Below are 27422 nucleotides of genomic sequence, written 5' to 3' on the forward strand. Positions count from 1 at the left end.
GGAGCAAATTTGAGGAGATATCCCACATCCAAGGGCAAAGGAGAAGCCCCAGCAAGATGGTAGGAGGGGTAAAATCACGTTTAGAATCAAACCCCTTACCCACCAGAGACACTCAGAGGGCTCAAACAAACCTTGTGTGCACCAGGACCCAGAGGCCCCACAGAGACTGAGATAGAACTGTGTTTTAGTGTCTCCTGTGGAGATACAGGTCAACAATGGACCTGGGTGTGGCATAAGCCCTCTTGGAGGAGGTTGTCATTGATCCCACCATAGAGACACCAGAACTTACACAGGACTGGGGAAACAGACTCTTGGAGGGCACAAACAGAACCTTATGCACACCAGAACCCAGGAGAAAGGAGCCGTGACCCCGCAAGAGACTGACCCAGACTTGCCTATGAGTGTCCAGGAGTTGCTGGCAGAGGCCCATCAGAACAAGACCCAGTTTCCCCCTCAGCCAGTCTCTCCCATCAGGAAGCTTCCATAAGCCTCTTATCCTTCTCCATCAGAGGGCAGACAGACTGAGAACCACAATCACAGAAAACTAACCAATTTGATCACAAGGACCACAGGCTTGTATAACTCAATGAAACTATGAGCCATGCTGTGTAGGATCACCAAAGATGGATGGGTCATGGTGGAGACTCTGACAAAATGTGGTCCACTGGAGAAGAGAATGGCAAGCCACTTCAGTATTCTTACCTTGAGAACCCCATGATCAGTATGCAAAGGCAAAAAGATAGGACACTGAAAGATGACCTCCCCAGGTTGGTAGGTGCCCAATACAATACTGGAGAAGAGTGGAGAAATAACTCCAGAAAGAATGAAGAGACAGAACCAAAGCAAAAACAACACCCAGTTGTGGATGTGACTGGTGATAGAAGCAAAGTCCAATGCTGTAAAGAGCAATATTGCATAGGAACCTAGGATGTTAGGTCCAGGTAAATCAGAAGTGGTCAAATAGGAAATGGCAAGAGTGAACATCAACATTTTAGGAATCAGGAAACTAAAATGGACTGGAATGGGTGAATTTAACTCAGATGACCATTATATCTACTACTGTGGGCAGGAATCCCTTAGAAAAAATGGAGTAGCCATCATGGTCAACAAAAGAATCCGAAATGCAGTACTTGGATGCAATCTCAAAAATGACAGAATGATCTCTGTTCGTTTCCAAGGCAAACCTTTCACTATCACGGTAATCCAAGGCTATGTCCCAACTAGTAATGCTGAATAAGCTGAAGTTGAACGGGTCTATGAAGACCTACAAGACCTTTTAGAATTAATACCCCCCAAAAAATGTCCTTTTCATTATATGGAACTGGAATGCAAAAGTAGGAAGTCAAGAAACACCTGGAGTAACAGGCAAATTTGGCCTTGGAGTACAGAATGAAGCAGGGCAAAGGCTAATAGAGTTTTGCCAAAAGAACGCACTGGTCATAGCAAACACCCTCTTCCAACAACACAAGAGAAGGCTCTACACGTGGACATCACCAGATGGTCAACACTGAAATCAGATTGATTATATTCTTTGTAGCCAAAGATGGAGAAGTTTTATACAGTCAGCAAAAAAAGGACCAGGAGCTGACTGTGGCACAGACCATGAACTCCTTATTGCCAGATTCAGACTTAAATTGAAGAAAGTAGGGAAAACCACTAGACCATTCAGGTATGACCTAAATCAAATCCCTTATGATTATACAGTGGAAGTGACAAATAGATTCAAGGGATTAGATCTGATGGACAGAGTGCCTGAAGAACTATGGATGGAAGGTGACATTGTACAGGAGGCAGGGATCAAGACCATCCCCAAGGAAAACAAATGCAAAAAGGCAAAATGGTTGTTTGAGGAGGCCTTAAAAATAGCTGTGAATAGAAGAGAAGCAAAATGCAAAGGAAAGATATACCCATCTGAATGCAGAGTTCCAAAGAATAGCAAAGAGAGATAAGAAAGCCTTCCTCAGTGATCAATGCAAAGAAATAGAGCAAAACAACAGAATGGGAAAGACTAATTTTCTTGAAGAAATCTCTAGAGATACCAAGGGAACATTTCATGCAAAGATGGGCACAATAAAGAATGGAAATAGTATGGACCTAACAGAAGCAGAAGATATTAAGAGGTGGCAAGAACACACAGAAGAACTACACAAAAAAGATCTTCACGAACCAGATAATCACGATGGTGTGATCACTCACCCAGAGCCAGACATCTGGGAATGCAAAGTGAAGTGGGCCATAGGAAGCATCCTTAGGAACAAAGCTAGTGGAGGTGATGGAATTCCAGTTGAGCTATTTCAAGTCCTGCAAGATGCTGCTGTGAAAGTGCTGTACTCAATACATCAGCAAACTTGGAAAACTCAGCAGTGGCCACAGGACTGGAAAAGGTCAGTTTTCATTCCAATCCAAAAGGAAGGCAATGCCAAAGAATGCTCAAAATACCACACAATTGCACTCATTTCACAAGCTAGTGAAGTAATGCTCAAAATTCTCCAAGCCAGGCGTCAACAGTACATGAACCGTGAACTTCCAGATGTTCAAGCTAGTTTTAGAAAAGGCAGAGGAGCCAGAGATCAAATTGCCAACATCACTTAGATCATAGAAAAAGCAAGAGAATTCCAGAAATACATCTACTTCTTCTTCATTGACTACACTAAAGCCTTTAACTGCGTGGAGCACAACAAACTGTGGAAAATTTTTAAAGAGATGGAAATTTCAGACCACCTTACCTGTTTCCTGAGAAATCTGTATGCAGGTCAAGAAGCAACAGTTAGAACAGGACATGGAACAATGGACTGGTTCCAAATTGGGAAAGGAGTACATCAAGACTTTGTATTATCACCTTGCTTATTTAACTTATATGCAGAATACATCATGTGAAATGCCAGGCTGGATGAAGCACAAGCTGCAGTCAAGATTGCCAGGACAGGAGAAATATCAATAACCTCAGATATGCAGATGACACCCTTATGGCAGAAAGCGAAGAGGAAATAAAGAGTTTCTTTATGAAAGTGAAAGAGGAGAGTGAAAAAGCTGGTGTAAAGCTCAACATTAAAAAAACTGAGATCATGGCATCTGGTCCCATCACTTCATTGCAACTAGATGGGGAAACAATGGAAACAATGACAGACTTTCTTTTCTTGGGCTCCAGAATCACTGCAGATGGTGACTGCAGCCATGAAATTAAAAGACGCTTGCTCCTTGGAAGAAAAGTTATGACCAACCTAGACAGTGTATTAAAAAGCAGAGACATTACTTTTCCAAGAAAGATCCATCTAGTCAAGGCTATGGATTTTCCAGTGGTCATGTATGGATGTGAGAGTTGGAATATAAAGAAAGTTGTGCACCGAAGAATTGATGCCTTTGAACTGTGGTGTTGGAGAAGACTCTTGCAAGTCCCTTGAATTGCAAGGAGATCCAACCAGTCAATCCTAAAGGACATAAACCCTGAATATTCTTTGGAAGGACTGATGGTGAAGCTTAAACTCTAATACTTTGGCCACCTGATGCAAAGAGCTGACTCATTGGGAAAAACCCTGATACTGGGAAAGATTGAAAGCGGGAGGAGAAGGGGACAACAGAGGGTGAGATGGCATCATTGACTCAATGGACGTGAGTGTGAGTAAGCTCCAGGAGTTGGTGATTGACAGGGAAGCCTGGTGTGCTGCAGTCCGTGGGCTCATAAAGAGTCAGACACAATTGGGTCGGCAAGATCCCCTGGAAAAGGAAATGGCAACCCACTCCAGTACTCTTGCCTAGGAAATCTCATGGACAGAGGAGCCTGTTGGGCTACAGTCCATGAGGTCTCAAGAGTCGGACACAACTTGGCAACTAAACCACACCCACCAGACCTGACTTACAGAAAATGCCAAAGTCAGTTCTCTGAATGGAAATAAAAAGACACTGGTTAACATCATGAAAACATGTATAGGGAATGTAAAACTCACTGAACAGGGTAAATATATAGTCAAAACTAGATTCTGTAATGAGTAGTGGTGGTGTGTAATTCACTTAAAATTCTAATTTTTAAAAGTTAAAAATATAAGTATAATAATCTGTTATCAGTTATAGAATACAAAAGATGTGTAAATTATAACACTGAAAATCTAAAATGTGAGGGGAAGGAAAAATAATAGTGTAAGCCTTAGGAATTCTGTTGAAGTTATTAGTTTAAAGTAGAGTGTTATATTTTATGTAAGCTTCATGCAAGGGAAAAACCTGTAGTAATTGTACAAAATATCTTGATATAAAAGTCAAAGCATACTCATACCATAAGATACCAAACTAGTGAAAAAAGACAGCCACATAAAAAAGGACAATGGATCTTCAAAACAATCAGAAAATAACTAACAAAATGACAATAGTGAGTTTCTATCAATAACTACTTTAAATATAAATATTGGGGGGGAGCAAAAAGTTCATTTGGATTTTGCCATAAGATGTTATAGAAAAACTGAAATGAACTTTTTGGCCAGCCTAATAAATTCCCCAATCAAAACGATAACCCAATATGCGAGACAGAATAAGAGACACAGATGCATAGAACAATTTTATGGACTCTGAGGGAGAAGGTGAGGGTGGGACGTTCTGGGAGAATAGCATTGAAACATGTATATTATCATATGTGAGACAGAGCACCATTCCATGTTCGATGCATGAGACAAGGGCTCAGGGCCGGGGCAATGGGATGGCCCAGAGGGATGGGATGGGGAGGGAGGTGGGTGGGGGGTCCAGGAAGGGGAACACATGTAAACCCATGGCTGATTCATGTCAATGTATGGCAAAAACTATTACAATATTGTAAAGTAATTAGCCCCCAACTAAATAAATAAATTTATTAAAAAAAAAAAAAACACATGGAATGACTGGATAGAAAAACTAAATCCAACAATATGCTTCCTATGAACGACTTACTTTAGCCTTAAAGATACACAAAGACTGAGAGTAAAGGGACAGAAAAGCATAGTTCAGTAAATGGTCACCAAAGAAAAAGAAGGACAGGTGTATTTATACGGAAAACAGACTTTAAATTAAGCATGGTAAAAAAAAAAACAGACAAAGGCATCATATAATGATAAAGGGGTCAATACATCAAGAAGATGTAACAGTTGTAACTATTTATGAGCCCAATATTGGAGCAACTACACACATAAAGCAAAACTAACAGAGGTACTCAAAAGAGAAATAAACTGTGATACAACAGTGGTTGGAAACTTCACTACTCCACTTTCAATAACAGATCATCCAGACTAAGAATCAATAAGGAGACAGTAGATATTAACAATACTACAGACTATTTGTACCCAACAGACATATACAGATCATTCTGTTAGACAACAGCAAAACATGCATTCTTAAGTACACATAAACATTTTCTAGGATAGACCACAAAACAATGCTTAGCAAATTCAAGAAGACTGAAATCAACCAAGTAACTTCTCTGACCACAATGGTATGACACTAGAAATCAATCAGAAGAAAACTGAAATTTATGAATGCCTGGAAATTAAACAATACTCGCCTGAACAACCAATGGACCAAAGAAGAAATTAACAGAGAAATAAAGTATCTAGAGATGTGAAAATGAAAATATTACATACCAAAACATATGGGACTCAGAAAAACCGTTCTAAGAGGAAGTTATTAGCAATAAACACAATAAGAAATAAGAACGATCTCAACTTAACTCTGTGTCTTAAAGAAATAGAAAACAGGCTCAAATTTAGCAGAAAGTAGGAAATACAAGCAAAATGTGTTGTATTACTGTTGTTATATTATGCTTTGCAGATACTTCATATTTTACAAATGAAAGTTTTGTTGCAATCTTCATGGATCAAGTCTATCATACCCTTTTCCCAATAGTATTATTATTATTTTTTAATTAAAGGTATGTACATTGTTTTTTAAGTCATAATGCTATTATACACTTAATAGGCTACGATGTAAACATAGCACTTATATGTAATATATGTATATAGTGTAAACATACATTGGGAAACCACATAAAAAAATCTTATTTAACTTGCTTTATGCAATATTTGCTATATTGCAGTGGTTTGGAACCAAACATATAACATCTCCATGGTATGCCTGGAGTAAAGATTAGTGCAGAAATAGAGAAGAGGAAAACAACAGAAAAGACTAACCAAACTAAAAGTAGGCTCTAAGATAAACAAAATGGACAAATCTATGGCTAGATTAACCAAGCTCATAGAAGGTGACCCAAATCAAAAATATGAGTGAAAAAGGAGCCATCAAATCTGATACTACAGAAATAAATTAATCACAAGAGGCTTCTATGAACAATTGTACACCAACAAGTAGTACAACCTAGAAGAAATGGAAAACTTCTTAGAAACATATAAACTAAGACTGAATCAGGAAGAAATAAAAAGTCTGAATAGATCAGTTGGTAGAAAGGAGACTGAATCATGAATAGCATGAAAATTATAGTTAATACTATATGTATGAAAATAGTTGAAAGAGTAAGTTCTAAGATTTCTCATCACAAGGAATTTTTTTTATCTTTTATTGAATCTATATGAGATAATGGATACTAGACAAACCTCTGTAGTAATCACTTCACAGTATATGTAAGTCAGTCTATTATGCCACACCTTAAACTTTTACAATAACACATGTAAATTATATCACTACAAAACTGGGGTGGGGGAAGCCATCAAACAGTGAGGTACATTCACTTTTGTGGAGGAGGAAGGAATATGGGACAGGAAAGGCCTTAAGACTAGACACAGTTTTAAGATAATGCTGGCAAAGTTGATGGGAAATCTTCAGATCAAGTTACCCATTAGTATAGTCCTGAATTTCTCAGGAATGGGCCTGTCTCAGTACCCTTCACCATGCTCAGCTACTGGCTGAGAACAGCCTCTCAGAAGCGTAGCCTTGGTACCAGCATACTGATGGATTTCAGAGAGCATAAGCAGGTGCCAGTTAATTACACTCTCTGCACTAGGAAAGCTGAGAAGCACATTTTCATCACTATATTCATCCTTTTGGAAAATGAAGGAGTGATTTTGTAAATCAAAATAAGGTATCAGCTCTGCATATTTTCCTTGCAGTACACACTGATCTTTCTGGAAGGCTCTACTGAAATTCTATCTAAAAGAGACAGAGTGTTGATTTCATTCTTAAGAAAGCACAGGTTTTCCCACTGTGGAACCACAAAATGGCACAGCTCCCAAAACGTAACACTGCTCCACCTCAGTTCTAAGAAGTATATTGAACACCTTGGACCTAAGAACAGAAGAACCTAGAAACAGAAAATTTATCCATAAGACTTGGCATAGCTAACCATTCATATAACTCATATTTTACTGGCACTTAAAGTACTTTTTGCCTCCCTAAAATATCATTCTTTATTGTCTCCTAGATTCTCTAGGGCATATCCCTCATCTTCATGATCAAATCCTTTTAGCATCTACAAAATATTTGATTTTTTAACTTCTTCCATTTCAGCCACCTTCCCCTGGGAACCACCACAGCTACTTCTTGCCACTGTTTTGGGGGAAAAGATTCTACAGATGCCAAAATTGGGTGTGAATGCTTTAGAGAAACAAAGCCATGCTGTATTCATGCAGAAATGAAGAGATGGTCTTTCTTTGTTTAAAATTGAATATTTACATATTAGTTAAAATACTTAAAAGCTAAAATCTTATTCTTGTGATACTGAGTTTATGGAGATTTTAGTGAAAAGATTTTTGTTAGCACTATCATATGGTTCTTTTCTCTTCCTATTAAAATGAGAAAAAAGTTTATTTGGAATTATATCAAAAGACAAACCTTTGGATTCAAAGAACTGGAAAGATATCACATGCTCTTGGTTTGGAAGAATTAATATTGTTAAAATGTCCATACCATCCGAAGCAATCTACAGATTTAATGTAATCCCTATCAAAATATGCATGACATCTTTCATAGAACTATACTAATGCTAAAATTTATATGAAACCAGAAAAGGGCCAGAATTGTCAAAGCAATCTGAGGAAAAAGAACAAAGCTGGAGACATAACCCTTTCAAAGCATATTACAAAACGATGGTAATCAAAACAGTGTGTTATTGGCAGAAAATAGACATACAAATCAATCGAACAGAGTAGAATGCCTAGAAACAAATCCCATACCCTGTGGTCAATTAATCTACAACATAAGCAAGAATATTCAGTGGAGAAAAGGCAATTTCTTTAACAAGCGATGTGGGAAAGCTGGACAATGATGATGTAAACCAACGAAAATAGAACATTCCTTCATACTATATATGCAAAAATAAACTAAAAATGGTTTAAAGACCTAGATATAAGACATGGCACCATAAAACTCCTAGAAGAGAGCATAGACAAAATGTTCCCTGACATAAATTGTAGCAATATTTTCTTAGATCAGTCTCCCAAGGTGATATAAATAAAGTAAAAATAAATAAATGAGCCCTAATCAAACTTAAAAGCTTTTCACAGCAAAGGAAACCATCAACAAGCAAAAATGATACAGTGTATAGCACAGGGAATTATATCCATGCCTTGTAATAACCTATAAAGAACTATAACCTGAAAAATAACAACTGAATCACTTTGCTGTATACCTGAAACCAGACAAAACTGTAAATCAACTATTTTAATAAAAAAAAAGTCTTTGGAAAAAATTCCATACTGTACTCATATTTCCTTTCCTCATTAATTCTTACTGGGCTGAGTGGGTATACCAGACTGCCTTTTATCTGAGGATGACTCTTCTTCTAGGGACTCCCCTAATCTTCCTGCAAAGATCACTGCTGACCCATCCTACCAGTTTGCCAACCATGCCCTGGCATGGTGTGATCCCAGTGATGGACACGCTCAGGAAGCAACATCTGCTGTATATGAGCACCTCTACTATTACTCCAAGCAACTTACATCCTTTCATATCTGGTGCGGCATTTTTTTCTCCTAAATAGCCCTGCTTTTTTTTTTTCTATTAGAGTTATCAGAGTGTTCCCTAAATGATTATATCTCTGAGCACAATGATAAAAATGTATTCCTAACTCAAAGGAAGATAACCCATGTCAAATTGATTCTACTTTAATACATTTGGCTTTCTCTTTTCGCCCATGCCCGCCTACAGAAATTCAATTGAATTCTTACGTTCATCTTAAAAGCAATAGAATACAGAAAAAGAAAAAAATAATACTTGGTCATTCATCATAGAAAACTGAGCAAAATCTATAGTGCATTCTGGGTTCAGTACATTGTATTTTTATGAAATAAATGCCAATAGTAATGAAAATGAAGATAGCAGCTGCCTTTTACTGATATCTCCTGTGTGCTGGGTACTTTATGTGCACCATTTCTAATTCTTACATTCACTCTAAAAGTTAGGTATGATTATCATCTTGTTGTATGCATGTGGAAACTGAGGGATATTCTCCCAACTTTGCAATTAGATAGTTGGTGGTATTTGGCATGCTCCCAAACACAGTCCTTCTCATTGTTTCGCTTAGGAAATATGAAGCACCTAGGATGGTGAGGTGAACTTAAGGAACAAACCATAGTGAAATTACCTTGAAGATCTCTCCCACGTCTGAGGATCTGATGGCAGAGAGTTCCAGTTCTTGTTATACAGAATCCTAAGGTTCTTCTGAGGTATCTCTTAAGATGCAGGGGACCTGGGGACAGATTTTATATTGATTAATATTTGTTTTATACTGTGAAGTTCCACATAAAATACATTAAAAAAATCTGAAAGCTACAGATCCATGCCTTAGGTATTAAAGGTGTGTGGAGACAATCTCACAGTTCCTTCCTTTTCTCTTAAATTTGTCTGTGTCTCATTGTGTTTGGTGGACCAAGCATAGTAAAATGAGTCCTCTGCTTTCAAATTCCCTCTCCCTTGGTTCACGGTCACTTCCTGGATCACAGAATATCATCATGTTTAAGAGCACAAGCCATTATCACACTGCTTGCCTTAGAAGTTTGGCTTATTACTTTCTACTATCTGTGTGACCTTGAGCAGTTTATTCAACCTCTCTAAGCACATTTTCTCATCTGTAAAATGGGATAATAATAGTACTTTGTCCCAGGGTTGTTGGGAGGATTACAGGTGAAAGTTTTAGCCACTCAGTCATGTCCAACTCTCTGTGACCCTAAGGATTGTAACCCACCAGATTCCTCTATCCATGGAATTCTCCAGGCAAGAATACTGCAGTGGGTAGCCATTCCTTTCTCTGGGAGATCTTCCTGACCCAGGGACTGACCCAGGTCTCCTGTATTGCAGCCAGGTTCTTTATCGTCTGAGCCACCAGGGAAGTCTGTTGGGAGAATTAGAATATAAAAATACAAATGTGTCTCATGATAAGGGATTAATAACTGTTAGCTATAATTATTAAATGTCTGCCTAACTCTAGGCATCACCTTGAGTAATGACAAAAGTCTTCTTTAAGACATGACAGTAAGACCATCTTCAATAAGTTACTGTATATCTCAATTTCAGTCACTGGATTTGAGTTCCTTAATTTCTGGTTACATGGTCTATGGTGTAATTTGTATTCTTCACTGATAGGATTTGCTATTATTCTATTACTCTCATTGTATAGTTTTCTGGAACTATTGGCTCTGGCAGCAGCAACTTTTTGAATACTTTCTTGAATGTTACTTCTTTGTAATAAGATATAAGACATGTTCCAATAGTCTTCTGTATAATTCCCTCCTTATCATCATAATGTATTTCTAAGCACCTTAGAAATATGAACAGCAGTGCCTTCAAGTTACATTCAACCTCTAGGGTAGACATACCTTCCTGTGTAACTATATTTAATATTACTGTGGACTTGATTTAGATAACTACAATCTGCCTTATTTTTTAGAGTTCTGTTGTTCAGCTATTTTGTTGAGGTACTTTTTTTCCCCATAAATATGGTTCTTCAGAGACCAAAGAGAGATTTGTTGGAGAAGGGCTGGATTTCTTTCAAATGTATTCACTATTTTAATGGAAGGTCTCTGCCCAGGAGAACAACCTATTGATTGTTTACTGAAAATTCAGTATGTCTTCAAGGCTTTTAATCATAAAAAGAATAACTGTGTCTTATTTTTGAACACTAATTTTTGCTGAGTGCTTGAAACTCCATTTTCTTGGGCCCCAGATATGATGCCACTATCTAGTCCTCCTGGCTTTGTTGCACTGGGCTTCTGAATAAAATTGATGAACTTCACAGAAACTCGGCTATTTATTTCAGGTATTTGAGTACTGAACTAACATAATGAAACCAAATTTCTATTTATCAAATAGTAATATTTTAGAACCTAGATCATCTATCTTTCCATATGGAGTTAATCACCAGAAAAAAAGAGATATTTTTGTTCAGATACAAACTATACCCATCAGATTTAAAATGTCAGATCATCCAATTATTCTGAAAAGTGCTGGAGTTTATTAAAATAAGCTCTCTTACTTATTGTCTTTTACATATTCTCAAAAATCCTTCATGAGTCCATGGTTTTATTTCTTAAGCCAAATTGATGATATTATTTGGAGAATTATTATTTTTTACTTTGAAGATGATATATCACATTGCTTAAGGTACATTTGTGTGGCTGCATCTTCTATGATCCTGCTATTCACATAAAGATTATTCATGGTTTGATGATCTGTCAATCATAGGATAATTGACTTAAAATATCTCACTTCAGGCTAATATTTTCAAACTTGGGAAAATTTTCTAAGCAATAATGGAAGCTTCAAATGAATAGATCACATTCTTAATCAAAGAAGTACACCCACTATCATACTGGAGTTAGGCAAGAATGGAGAAAGAAACATGTTTAAGATGAGAATAAGAGAAATCAGTAGCAGAATGTGTCACAAAAGGCATACTTTCAGGTGTTCCAGGGACATATCACAGAAAATGCAAAAGCTACAATGCAGAGAATTAACTGGAATTGGGCAACAGAATATGGTCAGCTATCAGGAGTCACTTGAGTGGTTGGAATGATAGGCAGCTTGTTATACTATGTTTAGCAATTTCCTTTTTGCCTAGAGACATTCCAATTTAGTCATTCCAGTTTTCAGTGGCATTTGCCTGTCATATCTTAAAAGTGTGCCATTGATATCTAAAACAAAGTGTTATTTTTTTCAGACACATTTTTGGAAGAGTTCTATTCTAACTTTTACTTCTCCTTACCATTTAAGTCTTCTAAGTCAATTATATTCTGTAATAAAGCGCTCTTCTTAATTAGTGCTATTCTTCCATCCTAAAAATATCCTTGACAGCACAATAATGGTAACACACATAAGACTTCAGTTCAATCTTTCCTCATATTCATAATCCACGTTAAATGGTATCTATTTGACACCATTAAACGGAGATCTACATGACAGAGATAACTAACACAGATCTGAGATGTAAGGGCACAAGTTTTGGAAAACTACTAGAAGCAGCTTAAATCATTTTGTAAAGAGTCTGCAACAAATCAAAATTCTCAGCAGTAGTCCAGAAAATTAATAGGAATCCTTAATCAGTGCTTCTTGACCACTTCCCATAGAGAGGTAGTGAGAGATGCCTGTGGTAATCGAAGTGGCTCTGCTTTGATCATATTAATCACTTATATGACAGGATCAAATGAGTCAGAAAATTTATTTTATAGTCTGTATTTATGTGAACAAGTCATAAATTTTCTCCAGGTAGGTAAATGAGATAACAGTGATCTGTCATTTGAAATAACAACTATATTTACTAATAAAGGTGACTTTTTATCAGATACCACACTAGTGAATAATATGAAATTTGTAGACAGTTCATCTACTACCACCCTATCAACATCACATTATAAGAGCGTGATTTGGGTACAAAATTAATCATATGATTTGGTAAACCTGACGAAATTTTAGTGTAGCTGGTGCAATAAAATCTACCATCTGCTGAGGCAGGTGGCATTGGGCATTGGAATCATATGTTGCTTTTTTCCTACTTGAATGCCTATAAAAAGTGTTTGTATGCATAGTCAGGAGCATATAGTTAGGAAAAAACATATTTTATTTTGACTAAAATATCTAGCTGATGTAGTTAATGTCATAGAGTTTTCCTTAGAAAATGAAGGCACTGTTTTGATCGTTACAAATTTAAGAGACATTGCCTTAGAGTAGATGTCTCAATTACAAAAATAACAGAAAGGGATTATTGTTACCACCTTTCTCTCTTTCACACAAAAGTATGCTTATTTAAACAATATTCATTTACAATATTAAGTGCCTATGAATTTTCAGGCATTTTGCTAGCTATATATATATGTATATTAATATATTTTGATTTTTCCTCTCAAGGAGCTTATAGTCTAGAAATAAGATCATTAAGTACCTTGAAAATTGCAATATGATGGAATTGGATTAGGTGTATGTGTCAGGTGCAATAAGAATGTTACCTGGTCTTTATTGGGATGGGTGAGGAAGGGAAGCTTCTGGGGTGATAAGATGGTACATGAGCTAAGTCATGAAAACTAATGGGGGTCATCTACACAAAGGGAGGGTTGGGTGGATGGTGGTATTCCAGGAAAAGAGACTCATACCTACGTAAGCCAATTTGAGAGAAGGTATAGGATACACTGGACAAATCAAAGTTGCTTAGCATGAAAGAAGGAAGTCCTGACTATAGGAAATTGTTGACTTCAGGAACAGCCTAATTTCTTCCATCATCCTATGATGTGTGGAAGGTGTTGATCTCATAGCACAAACGAAAAAACAAAACACTTAAACATCTGCCTACTCCTGGAATACCTAAAAAGATTATCTCCAGGCATCACTTGAAAAAAAAAAATCTCAAAAACAAAACAGAATCTCTGAAGAGAGAGGCATTACTTAAAATATGAGGGCTCTTTTGTTCCTTTAGTAGCTTTTTGCAATTTGAGCTGAATCAGCAGGTCTGCCTGTGAGGACAGCAAACATATATGTAGACTTGATGTCCTGAATAAGAGTGGTTTTCAGTTCAAGCATGTGAAATGACTTTAGAATCTCACTTAAATATTAAATGTAAGAACTCATGAAGTTCTGAGAAAGTATCACCAGTCCAATTACATCTTCAATTCTATTCTATTCAATAAACGTTTACTGAACAACATTTTTATGGAAGGGACAAAGGACAGGAATACAAAAGTGCACATTGTATGGAAACTTCTCAAAGAAGTTTAATAGCAATGATCATACTAAGAATAGTACATAATTTGTTGTTGCTGTTTAGTCGCTAATTTATGTCCAACTCTTTGTGACCCCATACTGTAGCCCACCAGGCTCCCTTGTCCATGGGATTTTCCAAGCAAGAATATTGGAGTGGGTTGCCATTTCCTTCTCCCGGGGCTTTTCCGGGCCCAGGGATCGAACCCATGTCTCCTGCATTGGCAGGCAGATTCTTTACCACTGAGTCACCAGGGAAGCTCCCATAGTACATAATATGCAGGAATAAAACACATTAGAAAACGAGTAACTGCCAAAGAAACTTAAGGAGACTTAATTAAGGAGGTGGCATTTGAATGTAACCTTGGCAGATTTTCAAATGTAAAGTTTGGGTTCAAAACCAATTTTAGGTCTGTAAACGGAGTCCAAGATTAAGTACGTTTTACTTTCTATGCAGCAGTCAGAGTCTTATGGAATATAAGGTGGGTCATATTGCCTTTCTTCTATAGAAGGAAAAAAAAAAGACAGATACAAAAACAGGTTTTTGAGTCAGTAGATGGCTAAGATTTTCAGATTCCTCTGCACTCATTACGGCTAAATTTTCATTTCTAGTTTTAGATGAATAAAGACAAAACCAAGAATATGATGGAAGAAATTAGGCTGTTCCTGAAGTCAACAATTTCCTATAGTCAGGACTTCCTGATAGTACGAAGGCCATTGACTAAGATGCCCACGAGAATATTTGCTCCAAATTGGGCTTTGTCCCTCTGCATGTTCACAGCAGAGCTTCCAACATTAACAAAGCAATCAATACAACTTCACTTGTAAAACTAAAAATTGTGATCTTGAGGCAAATAGTCATGTAGTCCCAATAAATGTGGTAAAAGATCATATGAGATAATGAATACAAATTTATTTTTCCTAATAGTACTGACTGATAATCAGGGTTGACTTCTAAGTTTAGGTTTTGATCCTTTCAAATTAAGTTGAAAACTACATTACTGAGAGATATCTTGCCCAAACACTTGTGAATGTGATTCTCCTTCAAATTCCTGGCCACACAATTCTGTGTAATGAAAACAGCCTTCACAACTTATGGACTCTGTTATGTTGCATTATAAAATGCACCCTGGCTTCAACTGCTATTAGCTACTGAAGAATTTATATTCTGTGATCATAAATTGGAAACACACTCATGGACACAGATCTCCACGTTTTAAGTAGAGAATGACACTTTTTAATAGATCTGGGAATATTCTGTAGTGTTCAACTCTTGTTGCCATAACTTTCTACCAGAAATTGTCAGGAGATTCTTGCATTAGAAGATATTCCTTTCTCCAATGACATATGTGAGTATGGCCTATTTTTTAGCTATTATTAAATTTGATCAAGAAAAATTTAACATAAGCAGCCTATCTATTTATGAAATCCACTATTCAAAATATCTATGGAATTTCGAAACTTATAGTTGAAACGTAGAACAATACTGTGATGTAAATAGAATTCCCTCAGAATTCCTTTGGTTCAATTTTAACTGATGAATCACTAAATGCTGACTCTTGGTATGAGTTAGGAGTGTGCTTTTAGTGATCTTCCAGTTGTTTAAACATGATGGACTACATACATTATTAGAATCAGAGAAGAGTTATATTGGAGGATTCTGATTTAGTTTGCTCCCAGAAAGAACAAAAACCTTTCAGCACATGAACCTCAGGAAAGAGGATTTCTAAATGTCTCTCTCTTTTTTTTTTATGTATATATTTACAATTTTTATTTATAAAAAAAAATGTACAGCACTTGTGAAAAGCCAGAAGACATCCGACACACTCATTTCTTACCAGCTCTAAGTATAGTGGGTCACACCCATGACACTTTGCCAGGCGACACACGAGCAGCAGCCCTGAAACCAGACCCAGTCAGATTGTCTTTCTTCCTCTTTTCTGAGAAAGTGTTTTGATGAGCTACTGATCTACCTAGTTTTCAAGTCACTCCAATACTGAAAAATCTTACATTTGGATCTGCATCTTGGCTATATCATCATATCCCTCCCCAGCCCGTCCCCCTTCTCTATTTCTTTTTCTGTGATGTCTCTTAAATAATAAAAAATATTTTAAATAAAAGACTATCTTCCATTAGAACAGCACTTTATATTTTTATAAAGTGTTGAACAGCATTTATTATTCTCTTTGATCCAATCAACACTATTACAAGAATGCAGGGCGGAGGTTACTATTAACTTTTTACATGAAAGGTAAAAAAATAAAACAGACTTGAATGAGGTAAAGTGGCTCACTTTAGGACTAACTACTAGTAAACTGTATTTACTAGTACTAGAGTCCAATAGCCTGTACCTGTGACTCTTCTTTGAGGGCTGTCCAAGGGCAACTGGACTTACTTTGCCTGTGTGCATAGATTCTCAGAAACTGTGATTTTATAACTTTCCTTGGATGCTCAAAGTCAATGACTAGGGCAGGAGTCCACCATGCTTGCTTTCTTGAGTCAGGACAAACTGGGGTGTCATTTATACTCCCAAGCTCCCAATGCGGGTCAGGCTGATGCTAGGACTTTTTTTTTTTCTTAATTTATTTAGTTTTGATTGAAGGATAATTACAGTATTGTGTTGGTTTCTGCCATACATCAACATGGATCAGCTGTAGGTGTACATATGTCTCCTAGGACGTTTCTGCAATCACAATGTTGCTTGACTTCTACTTCCTACTCTTTCTTCCGTCAGCACTTACTGTTTATTTGTTGGTAACATTTCCTTAATAGATCATTTGCACAGGAATCCTCATCTCTAAATTGGCTTTTCCAGAACTCAGACTAAGAAATTTACTAATAAAATGGAGGAATGGATAGTTTAAATATCCATTCTAAGGGCACACACTTCATAAATGAGGGAGATAGAAATCAAATCTAACTAAAGCATCATCGTTTTGTTGTTGTTCTTTCAATTGGTTCATTACAAGGGACTAGAACATCTGTGTTAAAGTTTTTACTTTGTCAGAAATGTACTTAATTTCTTTGAGCATGTTTCTTTTGAATCTGTAACCTGGGAGATAATAGCAACTGCTCAAGCTGTTGCATATAGGTATTATGATAACCAAATAAATTAACAGGGAAATATTTTCACACCATAAAATATTCCAACAGTATTTTCCAAAACATGAAAGAAAGAAAATATAGATTTCCAGGATGCACAGACCCTCCCCTTGATTGCATATATTCTCATTAATAGGTTCATTAGCATTAGAGAACCTGCATTTTAACAAGTCCTTTAGTTGACTTAGCTGAAGACTGTCCAAGATTACACAGTTTGAGAAACATAGAACTGTTCAAGATGTGTTGATGCTGCCATCATCATTATCACCATCTAAACAGAAGAGTCAATTTCTTTCTGACTTATCTGCATAACATCTAATAGCTTGTTACTGTTTTTAATATTATCAATTTGTTGATTTTCCCTATTGTTACCTTCTCTTTAATTCTTAGCTGACACTAGCGAAATATTTATAGCTAACTCAAAGCAAGCCAAACCAAACAAAGCAAATAAAACAGGAAGACTAAGCAAGTACATTAGCAAACACTTGAAAATGACCAGGAGGAAATTAACAAAATTAGTCTTGAATTTTTTTTCATACAGATGGTCCTCACTAATTAGCCCTTTATATTAAAAAAAAGTGAAAAATTCACTATGACACTTTAAGAAAATGAATGAAAAATGAATTCAGCTAAAATACTCTTCAGGGAATGAACATAATCACAATCTGTAAGAAACGCACAAAGCTTAAAGTACTTATAATTCCTAAGTTTTGGATCTTGTGCCATTTTCACTGTTGAAGCTTATTTAGATAATGTATCATAGACACAGGGATCACCAGTTAAATACAATAGTACATGACTATCATTGCTAATTGTTCTTTTTGTCTTTATAAATGCTAAGGAGAATTATACCCTTATTTCGTTGATTTCAATTCTAGGTACCCTACAGAATGGAAAAATAGTATCTTAAATGTTTTAAGCAACTAATTGCAATCATAGTCATATATTTGTTTAAATTTACACATGATACAAATTGTTCCAGTTTGTGAAGTTTTAAACGATTAAATTGCAAAACAATAACTTAATTCAGTTAAGGGGAATATAAGCAGTATATAATTTAATGTTGACAAATTTATGCTTTCTTCATGCTAATGTTTCCCAAATTTACATCTCCAGCACAAAACTCTCCTTAACACCAGATTCACAAAAACAACTGCTTAAATAATGTGCGTGATGGGACATCTCAAAATGAACATGAACACAGCTGAACTCTTGACTGGTCCCTAAAGCCTCTTCCATCCCAGTCTTCTAAATCATTCTACCAGTTGCTCAAGACTATTCAATCAATCCACCAACAAAACCCAAAAATCCCAAACAAATTTGAATTCTTTAATCACTCCACTCTTCCTCTCATATCCCATATGTAATTTGTCTCATCACAGTGATCTGTGAAAATATGTAATACATATCATGTCATTTTCCAGAAGTTCACGATGACTCTCCATTTCCCTTAAAGTAAAAGATAATAATTATAATACTATACATATTTCTAAATTATATAAAACCAGCCTCTGTTACCTTCCAGACTTCATCCCCTATGATTCTCCATGTTGCTTACTTTTATCCAACTGAATTGACCACTGGCTACTTCTTGCTGTTCCTTAAGCATACCTGTAATGCTCTCTTCCTTGGGCCTTTCCATTGGCTGTTGTTTTAGTCTGCAATGATTGCCTTTAGATATCCGATGACCTCTCCTATCCTGAATTTTTTATTTTTTATCAGTGTTATTTCTCAACTTATCTATCATGATCAACTTATTTTAAATTGTCTCCTCCCACCCACAATATGATCTCTCTTATCTCCTTTTTCTTGGCAGTGGCTCTGATAACCTTTTTACATACTTATGGAATTAATTTAGTGTGTTTGTTGTTTACTTTCTGTCTACCACTTCCAAATGTAAGTTGAATGAGGGAAAGGATCTGTTTTTTTATTCCCTACTAATATCCTTTACCTACCTACAAAAATAATTGGGACATGATTAATCAATCAGCACTTATTGAATGAATAAATTTGTAGAAATGGAGAATTAAGGAATATCATACATTTGAGGAAAACAAATAGTAATAGAAAAGACTGTAAGTAGACTTGGTTCTGATGGAAATAGATAATCTGGGTAATATGAAAGAACATTAAACTATTCCTATGAGAATCCTCAGTTGTGAGATATTATTTAATCTACTATTGGAAAACCTTTCTGATCTGAGACCTGCTGATTGATATCTAAAATTTGTATCTCATATGTATTTAAATGTTTTGAAATACATAGTTATTCCTTAGCTTGGAATTTTTCTCAGCTTCTGTCTATTAATTTATAGGAAACAATATATATTCATCGCTGACATTTGTAGATCCCTTTATATTTGTATTCTTTACATACAACAAAAAATACACTTTGATACAGTGGAGAAAATATATTATTATTTACTATATTTTTCTGATATTTTCTGAGAAACTCCATTTGTTAATAATAAAAAGATACTGATTCTTGTAATAAAAAGATACTGATTCTTGTTCAACTCTGTTCTACTTAGAGTGGGAAGAAAATGCTTCAAATCTTGACAATTTGGGGCACTGGCTCTCTGGATATGCTCAATAATAATTATTGCAGGCAGCTGTAATACATTTCAAATGCCAATATTCCCAAAACTATTTTCTGAAAGACAGTGTTGATTGAGTTGCTTGTCACTGGTTTATCATAGCTTTTGCCAAGTTTTGTAATCTCTCAGTCACACTTTCAGAGCAAACTAGCATTCATCTACCCTAGATTTCTTTCCCATATATTTCAGAGCCTAGTACTTTCAATATAATTTATAAACTAAAATGTTTTCCTGTTTCTCAATGACAATGGCTAGGTCAATTCTATGAAGTACGATTCCCACTTTATGAAAAATTTATTTCATCCACTGCTATCAAATCCTCTTTCTCTTATCCTTGGTTTATGTTTTTGTTTAGTTGCTAAGTCATGTCTGCCTTTTTTGCAACCCCTTAGACTATAGCCCGCCAGGCTCCTCTGTCTGTGGGATTTCCCAGGAAAGAATACTGGAGTGGGTTGCCACTTCCTACTCCAGGGGATCTTCTCGACCCAGGGATTGATTGAACTCTCCTGCATTGCAGGTGGATTCTTTAGCACCGAGCCACCCGGGAAGCCCCAGTTTCTTTATGTCTCTGACTATTTTAGGAGTTTTGCAACATTTCATGCTTCATTTCCAACCTAGAAATGATGTGGGGATCGACCAACTCCACTCTTCTTCATCAAGAAGGAAGAGTATGGAAAAATACCTGGAAGTTGAGACAGAGAAAAATAGAGAGTCTAATTTCTTATTCCCTAGCAACATCTAACTTGACACAGACACTGCTTGTTTAACACACAAGGAGGCAATAGTGCTCAAGACCACTCCCTGCCTCTGCAGCAGCTGTCAGATAAGTTCTGTGTAAACCTTATTTTTTCTGTCTTTTCATTTAATAGAAGCTATGGGAATAAGACAACCGTAGAAAGGATACCAACCTAGTGTCTCACACTCTATCTTGAAGTGCCTTGTAAGTCTGTTCATCAAAATTACAGGGTAAAATTTGTGTATAGTAAAATGAAGTCATACCATTAGATTTAATCACCTGGGCCATATCTTACAAGTTGAAAAATTTTAAGCATAGCCAAGGGGATCGAGTTCAAACTTACATAATGCTTCATGATATTGAGAAGAGATATCCGGAGAAGGCAATGGCACCCCACTCCAGTACTCTTGCCTGGAAAATCCCATGGACGGAGGAGCCTGGTGGGCTGCAGTCCATGGGGTCGCTAGGAGTTGGACACGACTGAGCGACTTCACTTTCATTTTTCACTTTCATGCATTGGAGAAGGAAATGGCAACCCACTCCAGTGTTCTTGCCTGGAGAATCCCAGGGACGGGGGAGCCTGGTGGGCTGCCATCTATGGGGTCCCACAGAGTTGGACATGACTGAAGTGACTTAGCAGCAGCAGCAGAAGATATATCAACCCCTTTAATTCTGTTCCTGTTAATTAAATATTTATTTGCATGACAGTGTTCTGAGAATACCTTGTTTGTTATAAATATATGGTTTCTTCAAAAGAAAATTGTTAAAATAATTTGCTTGCAGAAATCAGTTATATTTTTCCATAAACTTAATTCCACATATTTTTACCCTTCATAGAAATGAGCATCAGAGTAAACAGGAGACAGAAAGGCAGGCAAGAGATGATGATAACCCAGACTAAGGTACTAACAATAGACGTATACTGGAGCCAACAGAAATTGCTCATAAATTTAGAGTAGAAGATACTGAAAAGAAAATCCCTGGTATGGGAATTGGGAAACTAAAATAAATGAAAACCTTTGGATGTTACACATCTATAATTCCTGAAGAAAGGCTTTCTTTTCCATACTACTTTATCCCACCAAAAAGACTCAAAAAGTTCTTCAGCATGTTATGGGCCATTCATTAAAGAATGGTGTAGTCATATGTAGTGGGAACTACATTGATTGATGACCTGCATTCAGTTATGTGATGTTGGGGATGTCATCTAACTGCTCACAGCCTATGTTTCACCTGTAACACAGGTCAATGGTAACATCTCTACAATGTTTTCATGAAGGTAAAAAAAGATAATGCTCAAAAAGATGCCATTTGATGGAAGTTAAAATTTTAATAATTATCCCTTTTAACTTTCTTATGTGTTGCCTAACAATGTCATATTCAAATAGAACTGTTTTAGTGTCAAATTGTGTTTGATTGTTCTAAACATTTTATCGGTAATAAGATTTATAATGTATACTATATAACAATTATTATATATAATTATATTTATATTAATAATGTAACTATAAACATATAGAAGTATATATATGCAAACTAAACAAAAAAAAATGAAAAACTAAAATTCAACCAAACCATTATTTTTAGACATAATGCCCTGGAGAGTTTAGTACAATTTAGCAATGTGGTAGCAGAGATAATATTTCTTTCTTAAACTTATCTCTCTTCAATGCTATATTGGTCAAGGAATGCCTAAGGCTTTTCAGCTGATGTTTCTGGAGCAGATCAATTTTATCATTTTTTCCCCCTCTGGAGACTGTCCAAGGAGAAAAGCAAAGATCTTGGTTGAACAGCATTTTTCATACTGACCTGTTCATTCGTTTGAATCAGTAGCAATACTTAAATAAGAACCAACTGAGTGAAAAGATCATGAGGATCCATGACTGATGCTTCCAGTTGGAAGCATTTTTTTCTATTGTGTTCAACTCCTATAACACTATGTTACTGTCTCTATTTTGGTATTTTACACTGTCACTGTGATATACATAAGTATATATATCATATATTTACATACACACAAACACAGATATATGTGCGAATATTGAAAAATTATATAACACATATATGGTGCTAAAGTATGTTATTTTGCTTTACCTCCATCACTTATGTAAGTACATTCTTACTTATCTTTAATAAACTTGCACCTGATTTATACAGAAAATCTTTTGTTTCAGATGAATCAAAGATTTAATGAGTGCATGGATTGCAAGGTAAATGGGTGAAATGTTTAGGCAAAATTCTAAATAGTTGGGAAAAGAGGATAAATTTTATATTTGCATGGCAGGCAGATTTAAATAAAACTTGCCTTTTTTAACCTTCTGTTGAAGAGACTATTTATAACATTTACATTAATGTATTCAGTGGAAGTGACAAATAGTTCAAGGGGTTAGATCTGATAGAGTGCCTGAAGAACTATGGACAGAGGTTCATAACATTGTACAGAAGGCAGTGATCAAAGCATCCAGAAGAATTGCAAAACAGGCAAAATGGTTGTCAGAGAGGCCTTAGAAATAGCTGACAAAAGAAGAGAAGTGAAAGGCAAAGGAGAAATGAAAAGATACACCCACCTGAATGCAGCGTTCCAAGAAGTAGCAAGGAGAGATAAGAAAGTCTTCCTAAGTGAATGACGCAAAGAAATAGAGGAACACAATGAAATGGGAAAGACTAGAGATCACTTCAAGAATTAGAGATACCAAGGGAATATTTCACGTAAAGATGGGCATGATAAAGGACAAAAATGGTATGGACCTAAAAGAAGCAAAAGATATTTAAAAGAGGTGGCAAGAATACACAGAAGAACTGTACAAAAAGATCTTCATGAGCCAGATAACCATGATGGTGTGATCATTCAACTAGAGCCAGACATCCTGGAATGTGAAGTCAAGTGGGCCTTAGGAAGCATCACTATGAACAAAGCTAGTGGAGGTGATGGAATTACAGCTGAGCTATCTCAAATCCTAAAAGATGATGCTGTGAAAGTGCTGCACTCAATATGCCAGTAAATTTAGAAAATGCTGCAGTGGCCACCGGGCTGGGAAAAGTCCGTTTTCATTCCAATCCCAAAGAAAGGCAATGCCAAAGAATCTTCAAACTACCACACAAGTACACTCATTTCACACAGTAGCAAAGTAATGCTCAAAATTCTCCAAGCTAGGCTTCAACAGTATGTGAACCAAGATCTTTCAGATGCTCAAACTGGATTTAGAAAAGGCAGAGGAACCAGAAATCAAATTGCCAACATCTGTTGGATCATGGGAAAAGTAAGAGGATTCCAGAAAAACATCTACTTCTGCTTTATTGACTATGCCAAAGTCTTTGACTGTGTGGATCACAACAAACTGTGGAAAATTCTTCAAGAGATGGGAATACCAGATCACTTTAATGCCTCCTGAGAAATCTGTATGCAGGTCAAGAAGCAACAGTTAGAACTGGTCATGGAATAACAAACTGATTCTAAATTGGAAAAGGAGTATGTCAAGGCTGTCTATTGTCACCCTGCTTATTTAACTTACATGCCGAGTACATCATGCGAAATGCTGGGCTGGCTGAAGCACAAGCTGGGATCAGGATTGCCAGGAGAAATATCAATAACCTCACATATGCGGATGACACCACCCTCATGGCAGAAAGTGAAGAAGAACTAAAGAGCCTCTTGATAAAAGTGAAAAAGAAGAGTGAAAAAGTTGGCTTAAAGCTCAACATTCAGAAAACAAAGATCATGGCATCCAGTCCCATTATTTCATGGGAAATAGCTGGGGAAACAGTGGAAACAGTGGCTGACTTTATTTTCTGGGGCTCCAAAATCACTGCAGATGGTGATTGCAGCCATGAAATTAAGAGATGCTAACTTCTTGGAAGGAAAGTTATGACCAGCTGAGCACCAAAGAATGCGGTGCTGACTGAACTGAACTGATTATACTAATTTGAAAATCAAGTATTAATGTACATTTTGGACGATGACATGTACTAAAAAGCAGAGACATTACTTTGCCAACAAAGGTCCATCCAGTCAAGGCTATGGTTTCTCCAATACTCATGTATGGATATGAGAGTTGGACTATAAAGAAAGCTGAGTGCTGAAGAATTGATGCTTTTGAACTTGAGAGTCCCTTGGACTGCAAGGAGATCCAATCAGTCAATCCTAAAGTAAATCAGTCCTAAATACTAATTGGAAAGACTGATGTTGAAGCTGAAACTCCAATACTTTGGCCACCTGATGCGAAGAGCTGACTCATTTGAAAAGACCCTGATGCTGGGAAAGATTGAAGGTTGAAAGAGAAGAGGATGACAGAGGATGAGATGGGTGGATGGCATCACCGACTCAATGGACATGGATTTGGGTGGACTCCGGGAGTTGGTGATGGACAGGGAGGCCTGGCGTGCTGAAGTCCACGGGGTCGCAAAGAGTTGGACACGACTGAACAACAACAATTCAATTAGTAAACATTTTAAAATAAATACTATGTCCAATGTTCTTGTCTGGAGTATCCCATGGACAGATGAGCCTGGTGGGCTACAGTTCATTGGGTCGCAAAGAGTTGGACATGAGGAAGCCACTTAGCAGGCATGTATGTCCAAGGTACTCTGTTAAACGTTGGGAATACAATAGTAAAAATTAAAACAGTTCCTGCTATCATAGTGTCATCCTCCAATACATGTCATTGTCCAAAATGTACATTAATATTTGATTTTCAAAAGAGTATAATCAGTTCAGTTCATTTCAGTCAACACTGCATTCTTTGGTGCTCAGCTTTCTTTATAGTCCAACTCTCACATCCATACATGACCACTGGAAAAACCATAGCCTTGACTAGATGGACCTATGTTGACAAAGTGATGTCTCTGCTTTTCAATATGCTGTCTAGGTTGGTCATAACTTTCCTTCTAAGAAGTAAGTGACTTTTAATCATGGCTACAATCACCATCTGCAGTGATTTTGGAGCCCAGAAAAATAAAGTCAGCCACTGTTTCCCCATCTATTTGCCATGAAGTGATGGGACTGGATGCCATGATCTTAGTATAATCAATGATAACCTTTATTTGGGATGTGTTTAAAGAAGTCTGACATGACTTTCTATCCTCCCAATCACTACTTCTTAATGTTTGGAGGCCTATTTGATGTTTTCATTGTTTATTTGCAATCGTAGTATTACTCATAAGTTTGAAGGTTTTGCAAAGGCTACCTTCTCTCCAGGCATACAAATAGAGAATAAATTTTTTTTTCAAACTCAATTTTTTTCAATACTCAGTTTTTGTTTTTTTGTCTGACAAGAAGTTCACAATGGCTTAGTATTAATGAGGATATAAAATACACACAGATAAATATTAATACTTTTTAAACATCTCCTCTAATAGACCATACAATTAAAAGCTATTTGTCTAAGATGCCTGGAAAGAATTAGAGGAGTGTGGAGGTTGTGTGCTAAGCAATTTATAATGGGTTGTATGGTAAAGCAATTTATCATAATCCTTTCTGGCCTAAAAATAAGCTACCTGCACTGATGTGAATCTTACCTAAGATTTTTTTTAAAACTTCAGTTAACTTTCCTTTTTTAAACTCCCGTTAATTTTCTTTCTTTTTTTTTTAATGACACAATATTATAGACCACACATTTTGAAATAATACGTGAACTGAAAACTGAGGCAGAAAAATACCCAAAATACTGTAAGATCTGAAATCAAGGTGTGTGTGAATGGTGAGGGAGTAGAGGCAGAATAACATATTGAAAATATTGTAGAACCTGGGGGTCAGCAAGCATAGATTTGTGCCCTGGCTTACCCACTTCCCAGTGGTTTCAATCTAATCGTGTAAACTCTCTAAGCCTTTGTTACTTCACCTATTAATTGGAAATGTGAAAACATTCCAGTTTTCCCTGTGCATTACCTCAGAGTATAGTTGCCAGGATAAAAGGGGTGGAGGGAATAATTGCATGTAAACATGCTTTGGTAAACATCATGGATCTAATAATTATATTTACTTTCAAGAAATTTAGCACTAATAGGAAAGTGAGAACTCATGCAAAAATTCAAAGAATGAGATTTTCTAGGATGGTGTTGTGAGTTGAACTATATCCCTCACCTCCCCAAATTCATATGTTGAGTCTTAACCTCCAGTACCTCAGAATGTGACCTTATTTGGAAATAGGGCCCTTGCAGATATAATTAGTTAAGATGAGGTCATACTGGAGTAGGGTACACCCCTAATCTAAGAAGATTGTTGTCCTTATTTGTTGTTGTTCAGTCACACAGTCATGTCCGACTCTCTGCTATCCCATGGACTGCAGCACGCCAGACTTCCCTGTCCTTTACCATCTCGCAGAGCTTGCTTGAACTCATGTCCATTGAGTCGGTGATGCCATCCAGCCATCTCATCCTCTGTCGTTCCCTTCTCTTCCTGCCTTCAATTTTTCCCAGGATCAGGGTCTCTTCCAATGAGTCAACTTTTCACATCATGGAAAGGGGAAATTTAGGCACAGAGATAGACATGCATAGCAGGTAGATTAAATGAAGAAATGTGGGAGAAGATGACATCAACAAGCCAAAGAGAGAGAGACTTGTAACAGACCCTCCTCTCATAGTCCTCAGAAGGAACCAAACCTGTGGAAACCCTGATTTCTGACTTGTAGCCTCCAGAACTGCAAGATGGTAAATTTATGTTGTGTCAACTATGCAGTTTATGGCACTTTGTTATGGCAGCTTGAACAGATGAGACGAATGCAGAAAGAAAAGCCTAAGCCAGTCTATAAGCTGAGGAATGTAACCAACAAGTTGGAAGAGAGTGTCCTTAGATTGCATTTTATTTTCCTCATCTTTTTCATACAGGGTCTAAACACAGGGGATGG

This window comes from Giraffa tippelskirchi, chromosome 8, assembly GCF_054371585.1.
Source record: "Giraffa tippelskirchi isolate mGirTip1 chromosome 8, T2T-mGirTip1v1.2.pri, whole genome shotgun sequence".
NCBI classification, from domain to species: Eukaryota; Metazoa; Chordata; class Mammalia; order Artiodactyla; family Giraffidae; genus Giraffa; species Giraffa tippelskirchi.